This window comes from Rattus norvegicus, chromosome 16 (assembly GCF_021556685.1).
Source record: "Rattus norvegicus strain SHRSP/BbbUtx chromosome 16, alternate assembly SHRSP_T2T, whole genome shotgun sequence".
Classification (NCBI taxonomy): Eukaryota; Metazoa; Chordata; class Mammalia; order Rodentia; family Muridae; genus Rattus; species Rattus norvegicus.
The window spans coordinates 52,597,908-52,614,800 of NC_141549.1; the positions used below are offsets into that span (position 1 = coordinate 52,597,908).

Below are 16,893 nucleotides of genomic sequence, written 5' to 3' on the forward strand. Positions count from 1 at the left end.
GCCTGGGAATTTGGAATTTGTCTTTCCTCTGTCTCTCTCTCTCTCTCTCTGTCTCTCTCTCTGTCTCTCTCTCTGTCTCTCTCTCTCTCTCTCTCTCTCTCTCTCTCTCTCTCTCTTCCGATATTTTTTATTTACATTTCAAATGTTATCTCCTTTCCCGATTTCCCGTCCATAAACCCCTTGTCCCATCCCCCATCCCCCCTTTTCTTGTCTCTTCAGAGTCTTCCTTGGCCCTACCTGTAGACTGTGAGGGAGCCCAGGCAGATCATAAAAGGCCACAAGGACAAGAATCAAGGGCCCTTCCCCTTCCTCTTAGCTAACAGCTAATCCCACTTCTCTGGCTGTAGGAGTGATTCATCTCGGAAGCAGGTCTTCATGCCCCAGTGCAGCTGCCCTAGCTGGTCCCTTGGGAGCAGTGACGGGTCTCCCACAGACCAGATCCCTGTCCAAACTTCCTAACTTGGGGGAGGTGGCACACCTGCAGTCCCAGCAGTGAGGAAGCTGATGCAAGAGGAGAAAGAGTACAAGGCCAACCTAAATGACTGTGAGAGCCTCAGACCACCCAGTGTGATGCATGACCACACAGGCACTGTGAGCATCTGTCTCAAACAAATACAAAGTAACAAACAAAACAAACTTTTCTTGTTTTAAGGTGTTTGCTCAGATATTTTGTTACAGCGACAAGTGCCTAAACAAACTCTCCCGCAACCCATCTCTGCATGCTTTGATCTTGCGGGTCTATTCAATCAATACTCAGGACACTTGGCCAAGGTTGCCCAGACTTAGTAAAAGGAGATGGAAACGTAGAGCTCTGGTTCTCTACTTAGAACTTAGGCTCAAGCCCTGCTGTGGCTGGGGCCTCTGAAGCTGCTTTTTACAGCTACTACAATGCTTTGTGGGAAATGTAGCCCCAAATGAACCCCCAAAAGAGTTCCAGGTTGTACGAGGGATTTAAGTGTCACAGGAATCAAGGACCGGAAGAGCTCCCAGAGCTCTGTACCATCGCATCCAGCGTGAGAGAGAAACCACCGTGGAAAGGAGGCAAAAGCAATCTCTGGGGTTTACCATGGCGGGTGGGGAGTGAGTTTCAGAGTCGCTGTGGGGACAGACACCTAAGAGTAGACAAGAGGAAAGCTGGGGGTGCCCACGTTTTTTTAAGAAGGGAAGGAAGGCAGACCCTGAGTAGCTGAAGCAGGAGGTGGGGGTTAGAGAAGGTGTTTGTAGTTTAGTTTGGTCTTTAAGATGAGCCATTGCCAAACAAGTGTAGTTGTTCAAAGGGGCAGCAGAGGGGATGGGGTGACTGGTCATTGGAGAGGCAGTGGGGTGCACTCGGAATGCAGGGCAATGACAAGGCATGAGGACTACACAGGAGAAAGAAATGTAGAAAGAAAGGAGAGGGAGGGAGTAAATTGAAAACTATGCCATTAACCTTTACAGGGAGGCCAGCAAACGGGATGGTGCACTAGGCAGACCACTTGAATGAAGCTGCCTCTGCCCATTCTTAAGTCAAACGGTCTTTTATGCTCCAATAAAAAAGAGCGTTTTCTAAATAAAATCTTTTCTAAACTCACTTTAAGTCCTTATTTATATGACAGAAAAAAAAAACATGGGCTGTCCATATTAAAAGTGGACTCGAGAGGGAGCTGACTTTCGTTTCCACAGACTCACCTGTCCAGGGAAACCCCAAGGTGCCCTGGCCGACTTTGGAAAGCAACAGCCTTTCTGGCCATCCCGGCTCCTTCAGCGCCACCCAGTGACCATAAGGGTGAATGACATGAGCGCGCAGCGGACCCGGAGAGCGGAGCTCAAAGCCTGTAAAACAACCCTTTGTGCTGAGAAGGTGCTTTTCCTGCCAAACCAAATCACCGTGTGTTACAAATTCTGGAAGAGCAATCCCGAGGAACAAAGCCCTGATTTTTTTTTTAAGCGAGCATGGAAACCAGACCCGACTTCCTTCCTCCAGGATTAGGGCTTATTGAGGTTGATAGAGTAGGTCATCTTGTTTCAAGGATGACCTGCTGGCATCGCTACCTGGACCCTGAGAGGGGAAATATTTAAGCTCTCTGGGGAGTTTATCAAAGGTTTTTCTGTTCGGGTTACAAAGGGCTCTCTATGGCTGTTTCACTCCGTGCCCCACCAACGCCACCACCGCTGTCGCTCTTGCTTAAACCTTGTTAATAACACCGAACCTGACTCTCTTGCCTGCGTAGCTAAGGGCGAATGGGCTTGTGAGGCAGAATGAATGGCACCTTAGACGTCCTTCTGTGCCTCCTTGCAGCAAAACAGCTTCTCCGTACCCTAGGAGGCAGAGGGGAGGGGCTGCGAGGAAACACTGAATCGAGCTCTACTGCTCACAGGACACGTGGCGAGGCACAAATATTTTAGACCGGTGTGTCTTGACTACTTTTCTATTGCTGTGATACAACACCATGTCCAAGGCAATATATAAGAAAGGGTTTAGTTGGGCTCGTGAGCCCATGACGACGGAACAAAGGCATGAAGTCAGGAACAGCGGAGAGAGTTCCTATCTCCAAACTGCAGGCAGGAGGTAGAGTGCACACAGGGGATGGCAAGAGTCTTAAAACCTCAGAGCTCACCCTCTGCCCCATGCCAGTCTTCCTCCAGCAAAGCCACACCTCCTAATCGTTCCCAAACAGCCACCAATTGGAGATGAAAAATTTAAACACACGAACCTTACGGAGGCCATTCTCATTCAAATCTCAACAATGCGTATGCATGTTTTGCCTGCATGTATGTATATGTGCCGTGTGCATGCCTGATGCCAAGAGAGGAAATGGATACCCCGTAACTGGAGCTCTGCAAGAGCAACAAATGCTCTTAAACACTGAGCTATCTCTCCAACTATTATGTTTCTAATGAGTTATCATATATTTGGAGGTGATGAATTTTACCTTAAGATACAGAGTATTTAAAAATGCCACATTGTGTATTGTTCAAAGGCATAGTAAATCAACACGCCTGTGGGTAAGAAACGGAAGCTGTTGTGTTTGAGGGTCTCCTCCCTGACCCTGGAGTGTTGCTGTTCTGTCTGTTTAAGAGCCAACACTGAGCCTTTAACCTGAATCCATCAGTCACTGCCAAGATCCATGCTTGCTCCAGTCTGGTTCCTAAAATGATTGTCTGTTCCCCTGAGTGTGGAACCATGTCTTCTGGGAGAAACTCTTGCAGCTTAACATTCTAGGTTCCTTTCTCCATCCCCAGGGGACTTGGTGGCCTTGAGGGGACAGCATTTACTATATTACTTCTATATTCCTCTACTCTGTTGCCCTGGAGGAGCTTTGTGCGCCTTGTGGTACAGAGACCTCACACACTCCAAAGGTTCTCTCTTGCACCCCTAAGAAAGCTCTCCCATGACCCTCAAGACAGACAAACTTCTGGAATGGTAAAGGGTTTCTTACACACTTATTTCCTAAGAAGGAAGTAATCTCTCCTGGAGAAAAGGGAGAGAGGCTCATAAAACACACAAGGAAGTAACAAGACCCAGGAGTTTCCATCGTAAGGGTTATACAAAAGCACACAATCGGGGGAGGGGAGGTCTACTGGAGTTGCCTAACAAAGTACACAGGGGACTCCTAGGGTGTGGCTCTCATAACTCATCACCTCTGCTGGGATAAGAATTTTAGGGACGTAGCTGCCTGAGTCACTTAGGATCCCAATAAACTCAATGGCTCACGACGCAAGACTCGGATGGTGCCATTTCATTGGTATGTTGTCTGTGCCATATCTAGACTGAATAGATGTTATTCAATCTTTCCGCTGGGATGAACAGCAACAGAACACCCACACAATGCCCCCAAAAGGTCTGGTGAAGCTGTAATATACTCACGAAGGAAACAACATGTAGCCATCAGTATCCTCACGCCTGTGGTTGAGTTGGAAGACACATAAAACTTTTCCAATAGCAATGTGTCATGACTTTGGGTGTGGCCCACGGAAGTGTTTCTTTATCCATCTCCAGTCTAGTCATCGAGGACAGCTTTCTGCCTCAAACCATGGTAGAAATTTCCTTGTTTTTAACTGGTGTCTAATCTCTGTCAAGACATCCTCTGGAATCATGCCTCAGCTCTTTTTCTTTTTCTTTTTTGTTTTTCTTTTTTCTTTTTTTTCGGAGCTGGGGACCGAACCCAGGGCCTTGCGTTTGCTAGGCAAGCGCTCTACCACTGAGCTAAATCCCCAACCCCCATGCCTCAGCTCTTAACATGTCTGTCTTCTGCTGTCATCTTCCTCAGCTCCCTCTTCCCTCCCCATCGTGCCCTCTTGTTCTTTTCTGCCTCCCTGCTTTCCTCACCGGCTTCTTCCCCACACCCCTCTTCACAGACTCATTGCCTCCTTCCAGTTTTCTCAGCCTCCTACTCGACAGCCCCTCTCCCTCCATGTTGCTCCCCTGAAGAAAGTGTGGGTGCCTTGCTAAGAGGAAAAAACTGGCACGTGCTGAAGGCATGCCCCGAAGTCTTTGCACAGCCTTCTGAGTCAACTGTGGTCATTTTCCTATGAGAAAATGGAAGCAGGGCAATGTGTCCAGCCTTGGGGACATGTTCGCACAGCTAAGAAGATACAAAACCAGATACGGTGAAACCAGGATGACTTTAAAGTCCAAGCTGTTCCTACCCCTGCTGCCTCGCACAAAGCAACATGCCTCTGCTTGTGCCAGGTAGAAGCTAGGAGGAAGTCAGCTGCCTCTGGAGAACTCCCGACCACCGGGAAGACACTGGCTGAAGAAAGCTGACAATTTCCAGGGCTTCCAGGAAACAGTGGCATGGGTAAGTGTGACGCACAGAAGGCTGTGACTTCTGGAAATTGTACAAACTCCAAGGGCAGAGGCTGCCTGGACTCCAAAGGCAACACACTTCCTGGAGCAGGGACAGCCAGTGCAATTTGGTGGTACTTTCCCCTGGATTACTAATATATGGCTGCGTTAGATTGGGCTTCATGATAGAAATGTAAGCAATACTGAGTTTCTTCCTAGCTTTTAAAGGATTTTCCCAATTCCTACTGTTCAGGGGGGAAATCCTTCATGGGAATCATAGTTCCCGTTACTTAGTGTCTTGCATCCCCACCGGGGGACCACGAGATGACAAGAGGGAACAAAAATCTAGCACCAGCAAGGAATATCTAGAAATTTCATCATGTCTCTCGGCCTCCGAGAGTCTTATAAATATTAATTTAACCTGCTGCATAATTGGCAATAAAATTCTCTTTGTATTAAGGAAGCGGTAAAAGTTAATAGGCTGGAAGCCAGCGTAATCCCTGGGTAGACTCGCTGAGAGCGATCGTGTAGCCCTCTGATTGTGTTGTGAAGCTGAGTTCCTATGCCATGTCTCCCAACTGGAATGGCATTAATGAATGACTCAAGGGGCATTGCCAGTGACCATACAGGGCCTGGCACAAAGTAGGTACTTAATAAGCACCATAGGAAGAGGATACAAACTTGGTTTCCTTTGAACCTCAGTACTTGGTTTAGCCATACACTTATTCAGTCTACCTGAGATCACCAGGGACCTTCTTGGGAGATCTAATAACCAGTCATCAATCTGACCTGACTTGACATCACTCTTGACCATCAGCATTAGACCCGTTTATTTCTTTCCTCCTAGAGACTTCCATCTTCTGCTTCCACCATATTTTATTGTTTTTGCCTGCTCATGCTTCTGCCTTTCCCATCCTTCCCTCACGTCTCTCAGCTACTGTGAATATTCTATGAATCTTTTTTGTTATGGTTTGGATACAAAGTATCTCTCACAGGCTCCTGTGTTGGATGCTTGGTCTCCACCTGGTGATGGTAATTTGGGCAGTAGTAGAAACTTCAGGAATTCGGCCTTTGTGGGTAACTCACTAGGATTGTGCTTTTGAGAAATTGACCTGTTCCCAGCCTCTCCTCTCTCTGCCTTCTACTGGCACGATGTGGGCTGCCCCACCACCCCCTCCTCACCACAGTGGACTGAAGCCAATGAATCCACGAGCCAAATGATCCTTCCTTGTCTTATGTCAGACAACCTGTCACAGAGGCAAGAAAGCTAACAGACACTGTGCTTTTCTTATTTGTTCCCTGTATCTCCCACGGAAAACAAGGTCCTTGACAAGTATTTGTATCTCTTTATTCTGCCTCCTCAATACCCAGAACAGAGCCTGGCATGTAACAGCTCCCAGTGAATAGTTCTCCAAGTGAAATCTTCATGACATCCTGTGGTAGTTTCCATAAGAATGGCCCCCACGGGTTCATGTGCTTAAATGCTTTGTCCCCTGGAGGTGGAACTGTTTGGGAAGGATTAGGGGTGGCTTTGTTGGAGAAGGTTTCCAAAAAGCTCACACCATTTCAGTTCTCTCTCTCTCTCTCTCTCTCTCTCTCTCTCTCTCTCTCTCTCTCCTCTCTCTCTCTCTCTGCCCAAAAGCATCTCTGTAGCAGCCCATCTCTGGGACCACTTTTTATCCATGCACATACATGCTTCCTCAGCGCTGTTTGTGAGACATCCTTCAACTAGGACATAACCTTTCCAGGCCCTGGTTGCCTAGAGAGGGCTCTGCACATTTAAATATTGTTAACTTATGAGGGGAAGGCTTTTTTTTTAATTCACAAGGTTCTGTTACCCTGTTTCTTCATTTGTACAACTTGAAAACATATACATATTAGCTCCACTGCACCATTCTATGTGCGGGAATAAGACAGCCCTATGCTAATGTACACTGTGACATTAAACAGGCAATAGAAGAGTGTCCATCTGAAGCCCTGGTTACACTCTGTCGGAGCCCAGGAGCCTCAAGAAGGCAGATTCTGGGAGAAGCAGGTCATTCTTTATGAAGATCGAGGAAGGCATCCACGGACAGCTTGATGGCATTGAATCTGTAGGTCTAATCATGAAACTACAAGACCACCTGCCAAAAAGCAATTACTTCTATGTCAGTATTATTCCAGCCCCTCTGAACTCCAATGATAAATCTTCATCTGGTCATTTAGAACCATGTCAGAATGGCATTTCGTTCATAAACCCCGAGGTGAAGTTTAGAAGGGAAGAAAAAAAACCATTATGTCGTTTAGTGAAAATGTCCATATATTGAAATGAACAGAGTTTATGAAATGAATTGACACTTCCTCCCTCCCCGATAGAGACATTTTTTATGTTAGATATTATGACACAGGTATATGTAACTGTCAGGCTCTGGGTGAAAGCGTAGCTGTGACCAAGTCACTAGGGGTTCTTATTCTTGTCTCAATTTATTCCCACCCCCACCTCACCCCTGCTGCTCAAGACATTTAGTTCACCCTGCAGACACAGATGGGCCTGTAATGGGGAGAGGCTTTTATTATTATTACTTTCCAGTCCCCTCTAAAGGAAGCCAGTAACTATAGTAGCCTGTCAACCTGCTGCTGAGAAAACCTTTCAAACAAAACCTCCTCTTCTGCAGAGATAAGGAAAACTGGGTTTAGCGTCTAATCTCTTCGCTGCTTAGAACCTCTTTTCTAAGACCAGCTGAAAATGTTATTTTTAAAGCCAACAATGGGTCTCTGCACTTGTGCAAGACAGCCTTGTCCCACCTATGCATAAAGATACCACTGCCTCTGGGTAGGAAACTCAAAGCACTTCCACCTTCTGGGGCGCATTACCGAAGGCGACAGCCTCGGGGCAACGGTGGGGACCTATACTGGGGAAGTTGGCAACATTGTGACAAGTGAGCTTTGATGTCTGCAGAGCTGACCTTCTGAGCCAGATGGCACTGTAGAGACACAATCTGTTTCCCATGGCAAACATCTGGAAACAGAATGGTCTGTGGCAAACCAGCACACCACCCTGCGAGAGTTCTTATTCCTTTTTTCTGCACACATTTGTTGAGGCCAGCACACATGGATATTGGCAGGAGGCTGTGTTTCAGCCCTGCAGAAACATGTAAAAGAACACAAAAGGTTTCCGGTTTCGCTCCTGAAGTTTATACAACCCTGGCACCGACATCTGACAAGTGTCTTGCCGCATGCACACCCACAGAGGACCAGGGTCATTTACAACAAAGGCTAACAGTTTTAGCAAAAGTCCTGGCAAATGTATATTGCTCAAGGACAGAAAAGGAGCAAATGGGCCCTTGGTTCACTCCCACTGTGATAACAAAATACCTTAGATTAGGCAATTTGTAGTCATAGAAACTAATTTTTGCTATTCTGGAGTCTGGGAAAACCGAGGTGCTGGCAGAGTGCATGCCTGGTGACATCACTCCTCACAGACACCATTTCTTGGTGACCTCACAGGAGAAAAGGGCACCTATGCCCTTGTGGAATACTGAGCTCACACATGAAGTTTTAAAGGCAGTTCTCTGGGGTTCTTGCACTCCTGGCATTAATATTGTTGCATCGAGGTTAGATGCCAACATGAACATTGAAGGAGATTTGAACATCCAGGTCGTGGCCAAGTCCCACATGTGCCCAAAGTCATTGCTGGGTGTGCCAGGTGAGGTGACCATTCTCTCAATGAGGAAAGAAGTCCAGACTGCTTTCAGGAAAGAGAGTTACTGAACACAGAAACCAAGCTTCAGGGAAGACTCTCTGGGCACGAAGGCTTTAACCCCAACACAAGGGAGGCATCGTGACTAGACTCTGACACCCACACCAGCTGAACTGAAGAGCTCACTTAACCTGTGAATCACATACGTGAATCGCTTAAATCCAAGAGCACACCATTTCTGGATGAAGAGCCTTGGTATTTGTGACAGGGATGGTCTTCCCAAACTTGTCTCTATGTTGACTGACTTCCATTCAGTATCTCCGATTGGAGTGGGTAATTGTGAATGTTTTGGGTGATAATGGAGTGTCCTTTCATTAGGATCCCTATTGCTGTGACAAAACACAATGACCAAAGGCAACTTAGGAGAGGAAAGGATTCATTTCATCTTACATTAGTCGGGTCATACTCCATCACTGAGGGAAGTCAGAGCAGGAACCCAGAGGCAGGAGCAGATGCAGAGGCCATGGAGGGGTGCTGCTTCCTGGCTTGCTCCCCATGGCTTGCTCAGCCTGCTTTCTTATAGAACCCAGGACCACCAAAGCCAGAGATGGCCCCACTCACAGTGATCTGGGCCCTCTGACATCAATTATTAATTGAGAAGATGTCCTACAGATTTGCCTACAGGCCAGTCTTATGGTGGCATTTTCTCAGTTATGAGTCATTCTTCCTGTATATGTCTAGGATTGTATCAAGTTGACAAAAATCAACCCACACACTCCAGGAGTGGTGGCACACACCTTAAATGTCCCAGCACTCAGAGAGCAAAGGCAGCAGATCTCTGTGAGTCTGAGGCCAGCTTGGTCTTCACAGTGAGTCCAAGATAACCAGAGCTACATAATGAGATCCTGTCTCAAAACAAAACAAAACAAAACAAAACAAAACAAACAACAAAAAAACCCAGTACAGACCTTGACAACAAATGTTTAATACACAGTTCCTCAGTTTACTCCATATTATATCTGTATATAATATTTATATAATATAGTTATATGTTGTACGTAGTTATACATATATAATGATATTTATATTTACATATAAAATATAGTATTAGTTATTAAAACTTAGGAGTAAATAAATCTAGTAACTCATTAGCAATGGTAGTTATACATTATACTAAACTATCCTAACAGTAATTATCAAATGAACAGATCAACAGCACATGATTTATTCATTCATTAAAACAAATGTTGAACTGGACTGGAAAGATGGCTCAGAAGTTTAGAATTTGTTGCTTTTGCAGAGGACCTGGGTTCAAGTCTCAGCATCCACTTCTGTAATTCTAATTCCAGGGAATCTGATGCCCTCCTCTGGCCTCTTGGGGCACAGGCACATATACAATGCAATTACATGCAGGCAAACACTCTTACGTGGAAAATAAAATAAGTCTAAGAAACACAATAAAAATAAAGTAAAAATAGCGAGGTGTCAACAACTTAAAAACAAAAATCAAATGCTGAAGGCCCACGTTCTAGGCAGAGTCCTCCAGAACTCTCTCTGAGTCTCATGTCTTTCAGGTGAGGTATTATGGAGGAAGCTGATACTAAACTGTGCCAAAAGAAACTGGAGAATTCAGTAACAGGTCACCAAAAGGTACAGTGGTTGGAATTGTGTGCCCTATACAAGACATACGTCTGAAATAGGTGTGGCCTAGTTTAGGCTTCTTTTCAGAAGTCTTTGCTGATGTATAGTCGAAAGGCAGAGACAGTTCTTGATGGGCAACCAGAGTGGGGACCTGAATCTAACCATGATTGTTCTTCTCAGAGAAGAGCAAGATGCCAAGCAGAGCTTAGTTACAAACTCACAAGCCAAGAACACCAGGAACCACCAGAAGCTAGAAGTACAGCCCCTGGCTTTACCATTCTGAGCAGTGTACCACAGGAACTCGGGTTAGAGTGACTGGAAAGAGTGGCTCTGTGGTAGTTTCTTATACAGCTCATCTTAACTCTGGCAGGGGGCACACCCTCCCTTAGAAAACTGTTGTGTTTCATTATTAAAAGCTGTTAGTCACCAGAGCTTCCAGGGACTAAGCCACTACCTAAAGACTATACATGGACTGACCCTGGACTCTGACCTCATAGGTAGCAATGAATATCCTAGTAAGAGCACCAGTGGAAGGGGAAGCCCTGGGTCCTGCTAAGACTGAACCCCCAGTGAACTAGACTGGGGGGGAGGGCGGCAATGGGGGGAGGGTTGGGAGGGGAACACCCATAAGGAAGGGGAGGGGGGAGGGGGATGTTTGCCTGGATACCGGGAAAGGGAATAACACTCGAAATGTATATAAGAAATACTCAAGTTAATAAAAAAAATAAAATGTGTAAAAAAAAAAAAAAAAAAGCTGTTAGTCTAGGTAATGGTGGGTCCATTCCTGTAATCCCAACACTCCGGAGGTGGATGCAGAAAGACCATAAGTCAGAAACCAACTGGGGTTACATAGTAAATCTGATCCAGCCTCAGCTACATATCAAGATCCTGACAATACACACACACACACACACACACACACACACACACACACATGCGCACGTTTGAAAGCCCTTGCAGTAGTGCATCTGTGACACCCCTTCTCCCCTCTAAAGCGTTTGACCTACATTACCCGCTTGGATCTATCCCTCCCTGGTGAGACTCAGATTATCTATCTAGGAAATGAAGAAGACTCTTATCTGCTGCTGGGTATTTGTCCAACAGTCTGAAATCCTGAGATCAGAGAGTCAAGATAAAGCCAGCTCTCCAGCCGTTTGTTTCCAGTACTGTGTTGGAATGTGTGAAAGTAAGAAGGGCCCGGAAGTAAAAATTAACAACTCCCCACACAGGGGCAGGTTAAAGTGCTAAATTCTAAAGGAGACAGAGAAAATCTGCAAAACCCTTCAGGCCTAATAAGGCCCAGCATTGCTTAACCTTTTCAGATCTCTAAAGGTCTCAGAGCAATCTCTGAAGCCAGTTGCTCACAATGCACTGCCCTAACTACTCAGGGACCTCCAGTGCAAGCAAGCCAGCACTCTGCCCTGACACCATTGGGTATCGTGAAGACTTAATATGCCGCCACCTCTGAGAGCTGAGCTTTCTTTATTCCATTTCTGAAACGAGACTCAGAGATATTGAATAACCAGCTGAAGACCGTGTGATTGGTGAGTGGTATGGCTTGACTGCTCGTCTGCAGATTCACATTCTGGCTTTCCAAGCCATCCTCTGGCCCTTGACACTAAGTAGCTCTTGATGCCTGGCACTGTTCTAGATCCAGATCATCACAGGCTAAGAGATCAATTGCTTCTGCCTTGCCTGCTAGGCCCTGGGGAAGGTGCTCCGTGACTATCTATGACTTCTCAGCAAATGTGTAAAGGATCCTGTAACCCAGGAGTGGTTCTGCCTGAACTTGGGCAGATGTCACTGGGACAAACTACCTGGAACCATCTGCCTTGGAGGACCTCTGCCCGCCGCCACCATGATTTGATGGAATACTCTTTGAGCTGAGCTGGAAGACCCCTCTCTTCCAACATCTGTCCCCTGCCTACTACACCAGCTGTTGTCTAAGCAGGATGGATCTAAACATTAAACCGACACTGTTACGGTTTGGATGTGAATTGTTCTTCAAAGGTGTATATGTGAGGGACATGGTCACAGCCTGGGTACTATTAGAAGGTTTTAGAACTCTTAGGAGTAGGTCCTAGTGGAAGGTCATTCAAACCATGCCCTTTGAGGGATATTGAAATTGGACTCTTTTCTGGTTCTTTTTATTTTCTCTTTCCTAGTAACCATGAGGAGAAGTTTGGTCCCTCATATGCTCCCCATCATGTAATCCCCAGTATGTGCTTCTCATCATGTGCTCCCCACCATGTGCTCCCCAACATGATGTCATATCTCACTACAGGCCACAAAGCAACGAAACCAATTGATTACAGGCTGAAGCCTCAGAGAGTATGAGCTAAAATAAATCTTTTCTCTTTATCGGGTGACTGTCATATTTTGTCACGGCAATGCAAAACTGACAAAAGGGACATGGTAAAGGGTCTAAGAATTGACCTCTGACCATAGACTTGGTGCAAACAGTAGTGGGGACAGTACAATCACAACCATTATAACATAGTCTTGTCTTGCTAATCTGCTGTTTGTCTACTGTCTCATCTCTTAAATCAAGGCCTCACCAACATATAACATTTAAAACAATTAAAATAGTTCGTGGTTGATAGCAATATTCTTTTTTTTCTCTTTTCTTTTTTTTTTTTTTTTTTCGGAGCTGGGGACCGAACCCAGGGCCTTGCACTTGCTAGGCAAGCGCTCTACCACTGAGCTAAATCCCCAACCCCGATAGCAATATTCTTTATCGCAGAATCACAATATTCTGGCTACTGTGCAAAGAAACAAATGGGATTCTTCTTGTTACCACCCCACAAGAACCCTGCATTATGTAATCACAGTTATTAACTATTCCTCTTCACAGATGAGCAATCGAGTCTTAAGTGCACTGCCTTAGGACAACTATGTGTAATGGAGTTCCTACCCTGTAGCGGGAAGTATTAAATAAGAATCCCCTGCTACCACTGCAAGGCACCGGCAGACAGACCGGCCTGTTCTCACCCCGGCAGACTCTCTGCTCATTTTCCCAGCCACATGTCCCCTGTGGTTAGCTGTCACGAATCTTGGTAACCTGGTAAAATCAAAACTCTACAGGCTTGTGATTTATCAGTCAGATTTATATCAGTAAATTCTCACCCCACAAAATGTCCACACAATGAACACAGAGCCAATTGATATTGGTATAAACTGCCCACCTAGATAAGACAAATTGTCCTGTAATTATCCATCCCTTATAAGATATTCATAGCTACCTGTAGCTATTTAAAGCCACTCGGAATCTGGACCGTCTTTCTCTTCCTCCGTCTTCCTTCCTTCCCGCTTGTCCCTCCTCTCTCTCCCCTCTCTAAAACTCCCAGCCCATCTTCTTTATCCACTGCCCATTGATTGGCTCCTTGAAGTCTTTATTCATTAAGGGAAGGCTCTGCCACACGGCTGCTGTAAAATTATAAAAAATAAAATGCTGTCTTTTTACCTGCTCTATGTCTGGCACCACAGTGTCCTGAGGTATCTGGTAGACATCTTCATCTCAGTCAGTAAAGCATCTCACCCATTCTGCTCTACCCCATATCACACTGCCGAAGGCTTCCCTCTGAGCCTGGCAACAATCTCTCTACCTATCTAGTTCCCAAGGCAGGTTGCCTCCATGCCAGAAACACACATCTCAATTCTGTGGCGGCCTAGTGTCTTCGGCTGCCAAATACGCTCTTAAACTTAAATTGCCACATGAAAGAACACACAACACAATAACCTCTGATCCAATTGATAAGATATAATTGCCCACCTAAGTACAAAGTCCTATACACATCCATCCCTTAAGAATATTCATAACAGAGTCAGATGCAGATATGTGCACCCAACTAATGAACAGAAGCTGCTGATCCCTCTAGTTGAATTAGGGAAAAGCTGGAGGAAGCTGATGAGGAGGGCAACCCTGTAAGAGGACCGGCAGTCTCAATTAACCTGGAACTCCTGAGATCTCTCAGACACTGGATCACCAACCAGGCAGCATACACCAGCTGAGATGAGGCCTCCAACACACATACAGCAGAGGACTCCTGGGTCTGGATTCAGTCAGAGACGATGCACCTAACCCTCAAGAGACTGAAGGCCCCAGGAAGTTTAGAGGTCTGGTGGGATGACTGGGGTGGAGACATCTTTGTGGAGAAGGCATGTGGGGTAGGGGGAGGAGGTATGGGTTGTGGAACCCTCAGGGGTTGGACCAGGGGGGAATAAAATCTGGAGTATAAAAATACATAAATAAATAAATGAATAAATAAAAAATAAATAAATAGAAAAAATGAAAAATAATATTCCTAACAAACTGTAAAGGTACAGAATGGAATCTTTTTTTAGACTTATTTATTATATATGAGTACACTGTGGCTGTCTTCAGACACACCAGAAAGAGCATCAGATCTCATTACAGATGATCGTGAGCCACTATGTAGTTGCTGGGAATTGAATCAGGACCTCTGGAAGATCAGTCAGTGCTCTTAACCCTTGAGCCATCTCTCCAGCCCCAGAGTAGAATCTTAACATCCGCCTCCATGTTCTCTTGGCAGCTTCTTCCTCCAGTCTCCTCCTCTTCCCTCAAACTTTTCTCCCGCCCATCCTTCCTTCTCGTCCAATGACAGGCTTCATTCTATCTTGTACCTGCCTTCACCTGTATGGCGTGTTACAGCACACTACCCTCTTTTGTTTCCTTTAATATTCAATCCACTCCTCTCTGGGAGCTTCTGGTCTCTTTATCCCACCTCTTACCCTGACCCAAGACTCAATCTTGTCATTCTCAAATACCCTGGTCATCTCCCTCAACTCTGAAATCCTAATCTCACTGGGCAATGACTAGCATTCAATATGGTGACTCAGAGACCAAGAAAAGAGTGAACTATGTTTTTAAATATCAGGAAGATATTGAAATGAAACCTAAGAGGCTGGGGAGGTTTGAGTCTTTTCATATATTTATAAAAGAGCTTATCTCACTTTATAGTTAATATAGTGTCATGGATACAAGCCCAGAAGTCCCCTGACTCTTGTCTAAGATAGGAAGATTAACTGGAGGGTTGGGGATTTAGCTCAGTGGTAGAGCTCTTGCCTAGCAACCAGAAGGCCCTGGGTTCAGTCCTCAGCTCTGGGGGAAAACAAAAAACAAAAAACAAACAAACAAACAAAAAAAACATAAGGAAGATTAACTGGGTGACAAAGATGACTACTCAAGGTCAATTCCTTTACTTTCCCTTCATCCCTAAACACCTCCACTTGCCATCAACCAAGTTAGACTGGGATCCAAGCATCTCAAAGAGGTGCCTCAGGGATTGTCTATCCCAATGTTTCCACATTATAGGGGAGAGCACTTTGACTTTTTTTATTGGATATTTATTTATTTACATTTCAAATGTTATCCCCTTTCCCAGTTTCCCCTCCACACATTCCCTATCCTGTCCTCTCTCCCCCTGCTTCTGTGAGGGTGCTTTCCACCTACCCACTCCTACCTCCCAGACCTGGCTTTCCCCTACACAAAGGAAATAGAGCCTTCACAGTTCCAAGAGCCTCTCCTCCCACTGATGTCCTACAAGGCACATTCTTTGCTACATATGAGGCTGGAGCCACGGGTCCCTCCATGGGTACTCTTTGGTTGGTGGTTTGGTCCCTGGGAGCTCTGGGGGGTCTGGTTGGTTGATATTGTTATTCTTCCTATGGGTTGCAAACCCCTTCAACTCCTTTAGTCCTTCCCCTAACAACTCCATTGGGGACCCCATTCTCAGTCCAGTGGTTGGCCGTGAGCATCTGCCTCTGTATTTGTCAGACTCTGGCAGAGCCTCTCAGGGGACAGCTATACCATGCTCCTGTCAGCATGCACTTCTTGGCATCCACAATAGTGTCTGGGTTTGGTGTCTGTATATGGGATGGATCCCCAGGTAGGGCAATCTCTGGATGGCCTTTCCTTCAGTCTCTGCTCCACACTTTGTCTCCATATTTCCTCCCTTGAGTATTTTGTTCTGCCTTCTAAGATGGAGAGCTTTGACTTTTGGAAATTATCATTATGAAATTATATTATTAGACACTAACAAGTATTTCCTCATCCGTCAAAGCCTCAACCAGCAAACGTCATCCCAGTAGCCCCAAGACACAAAAATAATATTCGAAGACATCAGAAATAATATTAGTAAACACTTTTCTAAGATGATTTCCCATTAGAGGACAGAGGTGATTTGGGTCAAAACCTTCCTGACTCTTGTGCCCGAGTGCTCTAAAACTGAGTCCCACTAACATATATGGTAGGACTTTCTCAGTCCTGCCAGTGGTTTAAATAATGACACAGAGACTTCTGATATAGTTTAAAGCTTAGGCCTTTTGCTGGGGTAGTCTCCCAAGCAGCATATAAACTTATCCTGACTCTTCTAAATAACCTGCCATGGGGCTAGCTCTATACCTCTCTGCTCCACTCTGGTCTGTGTCCCTTTCCGTGTCTGCTTCTGAATCCCTCACTTTCGCTCCCTTCATCACTCTCCCTGCATCACTCTCCCTGCCTGGGGAAGTTCCGCCCTCATACTTCCTGCCCCAGCTATGGGACATCAGCTCTTTATTACAGCCAGTCAGCAGCAAGACAACACCTGATGCAGTTCTTAGGTTGCCTTTGGGCAGGTAAACATTTACAATGTAGAAAACCAGGTGATGGGCCAGAGAATGGCAGTACCAAAATTCTGCCAGCACTTAGCTCTCAGCTGGTACAGAATTAACAATTGAAAATACAGAGATGGGGTAAGGAGTGGCTAGAAAGATGGCTCAGTGGTTAAGAGCACTGACTGCTTGT

The 16,893-nt window shown here is 45.7% G+C and overlaps 1 protein-coding gene; it reads left to right on the plus strand.

The window, feature by feature from the left end:
* The window catches only part of Erich1 (glutamate-rich 1), a gene marked incomplete at its 5' end in the record, with an annotated part of 52,793,804 nt that overhangs the window by 21,727,348 nt on the left and 31,049,563 nt on the right, over window positions 1-16,893 (plus strand).